This window comes from Xyrauchen texanus, chromosome 16 (genome assembly GCF_025860055.1).
Source record: "Xyrauchen texanus isolate HMW12.3.18 chromosome 16, RBS_HiC_50CHRs, whole genome shotgun sequence".
In the NCBI taxonomy this organism is placed as follows: Eukaryota; Metazoa; Chordata; class Actinopteri; order Cypriniformes; family Catostomidae; genus Xyrauchen; species Xyrauchen texanus.
In genome coordinates, this window is record NC_068291.1 from 11,338,315 (window position 1) to 11,346,058 (window position 7,744).

Below are 7,744 nucleotides of genomic sequence, written 5' to 3' on the forward strand. Positions count from 1 at the left end.
ATCATTTCATTTACAATTTGTGCTTTGGTTGAAAGATATCTAATGTTTAATAACTCTACCTTTATATGATGCTTATCTTAAATTTTTTTGTTATTTTCAAGTTTTACCTTAATCAAAATCTTTCTATGATTTAGTGAGGGGTTTGTGTTTTGTATTTCGGGAACAGACACAGTCTCTATGTGATATCTAGGAGATACTGTGTTTATGTATTGTAGTTTATGTGACCTGTGTGACATCTCAAAGCAGCAAGCAGACGTTTAGATCAGCCAGTTTGTATGCTTTCTGACCTGGGCCCCAGTTAGTCACATACATCACTATTAAGACTATGAGCCAAATGACTAGAGAGGAGAGTGACACCTTCCCTGGAGGGGAAACTCTTCCAATTGTCTATAAATCATATGCTATTCTTCAGACACCATTCAGACATCCAGCCATTCTGTGACATTAATCTACTATAAACCTCATCTCCACGATGACCAAGGAGCTAGAGCATAACAGTGTCTGACATCGTTTTTGCAAGTTCACACCCCTCTTTAACATTATCTCTAGTGATTTCCGACTACCGAAGCCTGATATTGTTAGTGCCAACATGAATAACAAATTTAGAAAATGTACGTTTAGCATTAGCCAGTATGTTTAGCATTATCCATTGTAAATTTGATCTGATGTCAGATGCCCAAGCCTTCGAAATGCATTTAACAATAGTGGATGAAGTCTCTATTTCAATGTTCCTTACAATAGAATCTCCTTTAACAAGGGCTCTTTCAAAATTATTCTCAGTGGGTGCATCACTGAGTGGAGAGAATCAATTGGAAACCTTAACAGGAATGGGAGAGTGGTGTTGCTTTGCTGAGGGAGTATGCCACAGAGAAGTCACCCAAACACCCTTCTGCAGGGGCTCTACAGCCAAAACAAAGTGAGTGTGTTGCTCGCTGTTCGAAACAGTATCTACCGGCTTCTCTTCCTCACTTTCCTCCTCTAGTGTTCAGATGTGTGCCTCTAACTCAAATGTCAAATAAATTAAAGTCTGACACAATCCAGAATATACTAATATACTAAACAAATGCACACAAACATGCACACATACACAAAAGAAATAATGGGTGAAACTATAACAGAGCAATTTATTTTATTATTATTATTATTATTGTTTTTTTTTTTTTATGCAAGCACAAAATCCCTCTTCAGAAGATGAACCTGGCACCTTCAAAACAGCTACCCTCACCAAGAGGTCAGTTCTGTAGCCAAATGGAAAACAGAACCAGCATGGCATTTGACAAATATAAGAAATTAATTTGCAAAGCACATACTGCCATAACTATCCATTGCCAAATGTGTAAGAATGCACAAGGCTTATTCTTATTAAAGTTATTCTTATTTAAAGTATTACGTTTTTTGTTGTTTTTTTACAGTTTTTTTTTATGTTTTTTCCATTTACAGTTTAATACTCGTTTTCTGAATAAATCATTGTTCATTATTCATTATCTTATTTTTGTTCACTATTGCTGTCCACCTTACTAACTTGAATTATTGCAAAATCTGAAAGTTCAACATGAATACTAAAAATAAAAATGGTTAAAATTGGACAAATATATATATACTGAATGTAATAATGAACTTGTAATAATATCTAGAAATGTGTTTCAACATTGGAGATCAGCCAATGCATGGAGCACTAAAGCCATCTACTGTCCACAGTCAGTAAATAATTTTTTTCCAGAAGAGGTCAGCAGAGACACTCAGTGCATGTCATATTTAGATTTTTTACAAATCTTTACTGAAAAGGCAAATTTATTGAAGGAAAATTTTGCTTATTTTGTATTAAAATGATTGGTAAATATGACATTTAACAACACGTAACATTTATGGAGAGAACAAAAGATGAAGTGTAATCTTCATGTTCCGTGTCATTTCTGACCTGAAAGATAATTTCTGTTATTCTCTACTGAACAGAGTATGAAGGTTAATCAAAACATTTTATTGTTTGTTAGGTTTCAGATGTTAAGGGGACATAGGTGTTTCGTGGGAAAAATCCCATTCACATAAATTGCCATTGGACTCCCCCATAAGCTTGGTGGCTATGTGTCACTTTGCCATTACTTTGGGGTAAGTTTCAGTTTCCTTCTCACCTCACTGTATTTACACATCCTGGGGAACTCTCGAGTTGTCATGATCACTCATGCCCACGGAGTAGCTAGTAATATAAAGAGCATCCACAGGGCCCCTATTTGTCCACAAACCCACTTATCTTATGGGGCTTTTCCACTGCACAGTACAACTCGACTCGACTCAACTCGACTCTGCTTGCTTTTTGGGGGTTTTCCACTGTGGATAGAACCTGGTACCTGATACTTTTTTTAGTACCACCTCAGTCGAGGTTCCAAGCGAGCCGAGCCGATACTAAATGTGACGTCAAAATCCTGCAGATCATTGATTGGTCAGAGAGAATCGTCACTATCAGCGTCACTGGATTTCCGACACGTGACATCATTCCGCTAGTTTTAAAGTTAGCAACAGCGATAACAGTATAATTTGTTTACGCGACTTTCGAATTGTGAATAAAAACCACGCCGTGTTCAATAAACGAGGTGCAGACTGCCGTTGATCCACGACGGAGGATGGTATGTTTTGTTATGTTAACTCTATACTCTGCTTGAAAGCTTCACTTTATTTAGCTAACCAGCTACAGGAAGCTTGCTTCTAAAACAACCAGGCCAATTTAACTGTAACACTTGTGTAAAATCACCATGCAACAACTGCTTTATGCAGCACAATGAGCTAGTAGCTACCAGCTAGCAGTCGTGTTATTGTTTTGGTCAGTTTGTGTCGTGTTTAAGATGATGTCACGGCAGTAGAGGCTGCACAACTATGACGATCAGCCTATAATCCCACCCATGTTGAGATGGCACTAAACAGCAGTGGAAAATCAAGCTCCGAAAAGTAAAGCGAGTAGAGTTGAGGCGAGTCGAACCGTAAAGTGTGTAGTGTTATATCCCCCCGTTGTTCTGAAGAGTTGGTTGTTGTCCAGCATCTTTACAGCAACTGAAGGGCCGAACAGTTCTTGTCAGTTTGCAGTAACCTGTGGGTTACATCATCCATGTATTCCTGATAGGGAAGAAAAAGGTTGCACAGTCCATACAGTTCATTAGATTTCACAGAGGCTTTATCGTCTGGACAGAGATTGAGGCACATCTGGGCATAGAACTTCTAGCTAAGTATAACTACATTTATCACACATAAACATTTGTAGGTACAGCATTAACCGTAACAATTCTTTGTTGTTCTTTGGTCATAACACAAAATCAAGGTAGGACCTGATAACGGTTACTAGGAACAAATTGTTAGAGGAAAGGTCGGTTAAAGGTTAAAAAGCTTTTCCTTGGAAATGGTTGGGGTTAACCTGTAGGATGGCTCAGACTGTAAAACGCAGCTGTATGCGGAGGGTGTCCAGTCTGGCCTGTAGGTGCTGAATATACCTGTACATTGTGTGTGCAATAAATGACGTGATGATCCAACCACTAAGGAGGAGAACCAAACTTATATGGTGCTCTTGGTAAGATGACGATCTGCTTGTGTGACTAGGAAATATAGTGGTCAAGCCAGTCGGTTTGAGACTGAACTTCACTAATTTCATCCCTTCAGCCTGAAGCTGCTGTTGAAGGGTGTCATCAATGGTGAGGTTGTGACCTCTAAATGCATCCATGATCTCAATTTCTGCATCATGTTTGTCGCTGTTGAGATGATGGAGGACAATATAGTCACTGTGCATGGTCCTTGGGGAACCGTAAGTTTGGTAACCGTAGTTAAGTGGCTGTATCATGGCGGTCAAATGACAACGACATCAGTGGCTGATGTGTTAACGTGCCAGTGATTGCCTGCTCGCTCTACCCTCATCCCTGTTCCCCTGTCTTTGACAGACATGCTTAGGTTAGGAATAAGGTAGAGCGAGGGGTCCCTATCATGGTAGGAGTGTGTTGGCGGTGTTTTGACGTGAACGTGTGTGCTACCTCTCTGAAAACCAACATTCAGTACAGACCTTTCTATGATGGGTAGATTGAGAATAAATCCTATTTTGAGGTTCTTAGGATTTACATGGGTTTGAATTGCACTGCCAAGACTATATGCCAGGTCTATCTGTGAAGGTTGCACAACGGAGGTAGTAGCAGATCTAAGGATTTGTTCGACAAGGTCAAGGGAGACCAGGTAAGCTGGAATCCTTCCACACTCAGACTGTTGACTGAGGAGCTAATTTCCCTGATGAGGTCCTGCATTAGATCTCTAACGATACGCACATGTTATGTCTTCTGATAACCTTTTGCAAAGTCCCTAAAGCATGCATTTTAAAAGAGCGGAGTACAAATTTACAGTGACTATAGTACCCTGGAGGGTTTTACCCAGGCACTGAAATTGTTCTTGGAGTCTCTGCTGAATTTCTGGATGGAGACTTGTCCACCTGAGGCTGGCAAACTGTTTTCTGGACCAAGTGGTCTTGGTGTGTCAACCTGAGCCCATGTGTCCATGACGGCAGTCAATGAGAGGAGCCAGTCAGTTCAGTAGGTCCTGGCCAGTTAACAGTGGTTCCGTATTAAAGGGACAAAATTAAACAGGGTGTGTTAGCGTCATCCCTTGAAAGGTAATGTTGATCCAGGCCCATTTTGTGATAGACAAAACTGTAACGGTTTGCCATGGGAGAGCTTTGCTCCATCCACCACTGCGCAGGTGTTAGAACCCATTATTTCAGAACTTGTGTCAAGTAGTGCGTGGGAGCTGATGCACCCCACTACCACTATTGATGTGTGCGTTGGGCGTTTATGGACAAGGAAGCCCAAGACGGTCAGGAAAGGAAGGTGTGGCGTATTAGGAGTGACTGTTCTGGGAAGCGACTTGGGCTGTCCTGTTCCCCTTTCCCCTACCTACAAAGTAAACTTTGCCATTAGTGGGAGGGGGTACATTGTCAAGTCATGCTGACAGGGTTTTAGCGCCGTGTTCCTTTGAGGAGTTGGCGGACCTGGTGAATGATGGATGAGCATCAAGCTGTTTATCTAACTCCATCGAGCATCTCCTTATATCCTCAAATTCCCTTCTCAAATCTCATTCTTTGAGGTGGTTTGAACCCTTGTCTTCCCATTGACCTACTTGTTTTGGTTTTTGTTCGAACCGTACCTTTCCTTTTGGTCGGCGAACATTTTGCCGTTTTGGCTTGGCATGACCCTGGTGGTGTGTCTGGTCACCACCCTCCTGGTTCTGTTGCCCACCCTGCTGGCGGGGTGATCGACGCTTCTGGGGTCTTGTCTTTGCATTCCCCTTAACGTGAGGCATTTCGTTGCCTTCAAGCGCTAGGTCTGCGACTTCTGAGGCTTGGATCCCCAGGACTCTGGTATCGCCTTCATGCACTCGGGCAGGGCGCACACATGTCTCCCATGCCAGTTGTGCGTAACTTTTGATTTCCTGCATGTTGGCGTTGCCCATTCTGCAGTGTATCGTGATGTCATATCGCACACTCTCATGGAGGTTGTGAAGGAAAAGAGACTTGAAAGCTCGTTCCTCCTCCAGACCTGGGGTGTTACGTCCTTGGAAGTACGTGGTTCTCAGGCGTCTGTAATACTCACGCGGAGGCTCATGCGTAGCAGAGTAGCGGTCTCGGGTACCAGTCGGTAGCGTTAACATGAACACATGGACACTCCTTACCGTGGTCTTCCATATGAGCTTGAGTTTTTCACGCGACGAAGCATAAGGCAAGTCAACTAGACAGAGCTCAACTTCTCTGAGATAATCGTCAATGTTTGAATCTTGATTATTTGGGTCAAAGCATTCTATGTCCCTTGCGAGGGACTCGAGTTGTCGAATGCGCATGCCTTGGTGTCGGTATGACCTTGAGGGTGGATACCGGGTTGCATACAGCTCCCTGGCTAATGCGATCTTCGAGCCGCTTACACCACTCTGGGCTCGGAAGTAATTTTCCCCCCTCCGTGCTGTGGAATCAGTCGGTTTGAAATGCAAGGTGGCGTGACTGAAACCTGACTGTAGGGGACGACTGTGAGGAGGGGCACCTGCGTCCAACCAGCGGGCCGCTGGAGGAGCTTGAAAGGCGTCTAGGAGGACAAAGTCAGAGACTGTACCACTAGGGGCAGCTCGGCTCCTAGCATGTGTTGTGCTAAAGAGGGGGCCCTCTTCGATGTCAGATGTTGTGCTGTGCATTTCTGCTGCACTTACCTGATCTGACTCTGCTCTTAACTGGTTGCACCTAATTGCTTGGCGCAGGCTGATATTTTCCTTCTGCTCCGCTTGGTAGCTGTTCTGCAGCTGGGAGAGCAGGGTTCGGTGCTCTGCGGTTTGCAGTTGGGTTCTATGGTGATGGATGAGGAACATTTGGCCCAAGAGGTCCAGGATTGTGCGCCTTGGTTTTCCAACCATGTTGTTGACATAATCAACTAGTTCCTGCAATGCTTCATCACAACGACTAATATCGTAGCCGTTAAGGTTATCTATCTCCTCTACGGAGAGATGGAGGACAGCAGCGACCACACATTGCAGTGCTGGGTCGTCTGACCTCTGAGGAGCTTCCACTCCGGCCATGTGGGGTGATTGGCGACTCATTTTACTGGGAAGTACAAATGATCGCAACACAGTGGCTCTGATAGCTTGTTGAGTTACAGTTGCTGTAATGCTAACACGAACACACAGGTGAGAGGCTTCGACCTGTGGCTTACGAGTTACTGTTATGTAATGTTTCACTGTTATGCAATTTCACTGCATTCTCTCCTTGGTGGATGTCACTAAGGTGACCTGACACCACTCTGTAAAATTTTGGTGAAAGCTTTAGAATTTAAATAACAACAACAGCAGGTTGAGCAGACTATCCTAAATTTACCAACTCCTAATTCACTCTAAGAGCACTTTCACACCACACTGGCTTATGTTTGGCAAGTCATGAGAAGTCAAACAGAACCAAACTTTGAAGTAATGACTCAAGTTATTACTTTGGATTCCTATGCATACACACTGTGACAAACTGGCACGTAGGAGGCCTCACACGGGGCACCAATTATGTAGGGCTCACAGTTTAGGAGCGGGTTTGGTTATTAGCAATAATTAATAATTATCATAGATAATCATTAAAATCAATAGAACATTTATTAGAATCAATGTTAGTTTTTTAATCCTTTGAATCAACAATCATCAAATTTAACAGAATATTAATTATCAAAGATGATAATTAATTATTAAAATTAATTAAACATTGATTAGACTTAACACTAGCTTATTGATCCTTCAAATCCAACAATCAAAGATAATTGTCAGTTATCAAAATCAATAGAATATTAATTAGGATTAATTAATCAGGGACTAATAACGTATATAACAGTCTCAATGTTAGATTGTTCTCTTAGGAAAATTGATGTCCGTAGATCATCAAGATTAAAAAGGGAACAACGAAGGGTTGAATTCGAGCACTGGCATCCCCTGCCAGCCTTTGACACATGTGTATGCAAAACAAGTTTATTAAAAATATAATATCAATTAATAATCAATACAATGCAGTCAATAAACGTCCGACATTCAACGACAAACTAAACAGTGAGATGATTAGATATAGTAACCAAATTAAGCCTATAACACATGAGAGGACAGTATGTGTGTGTGTATGTATGTGTGTGTGAGAGGAGTGACGTGCACAAAATGGCGGATGTGACTCTCGTGGAGTGTACGTCACGTGAGATTTCCTGCCAGAGATTATGGCCGC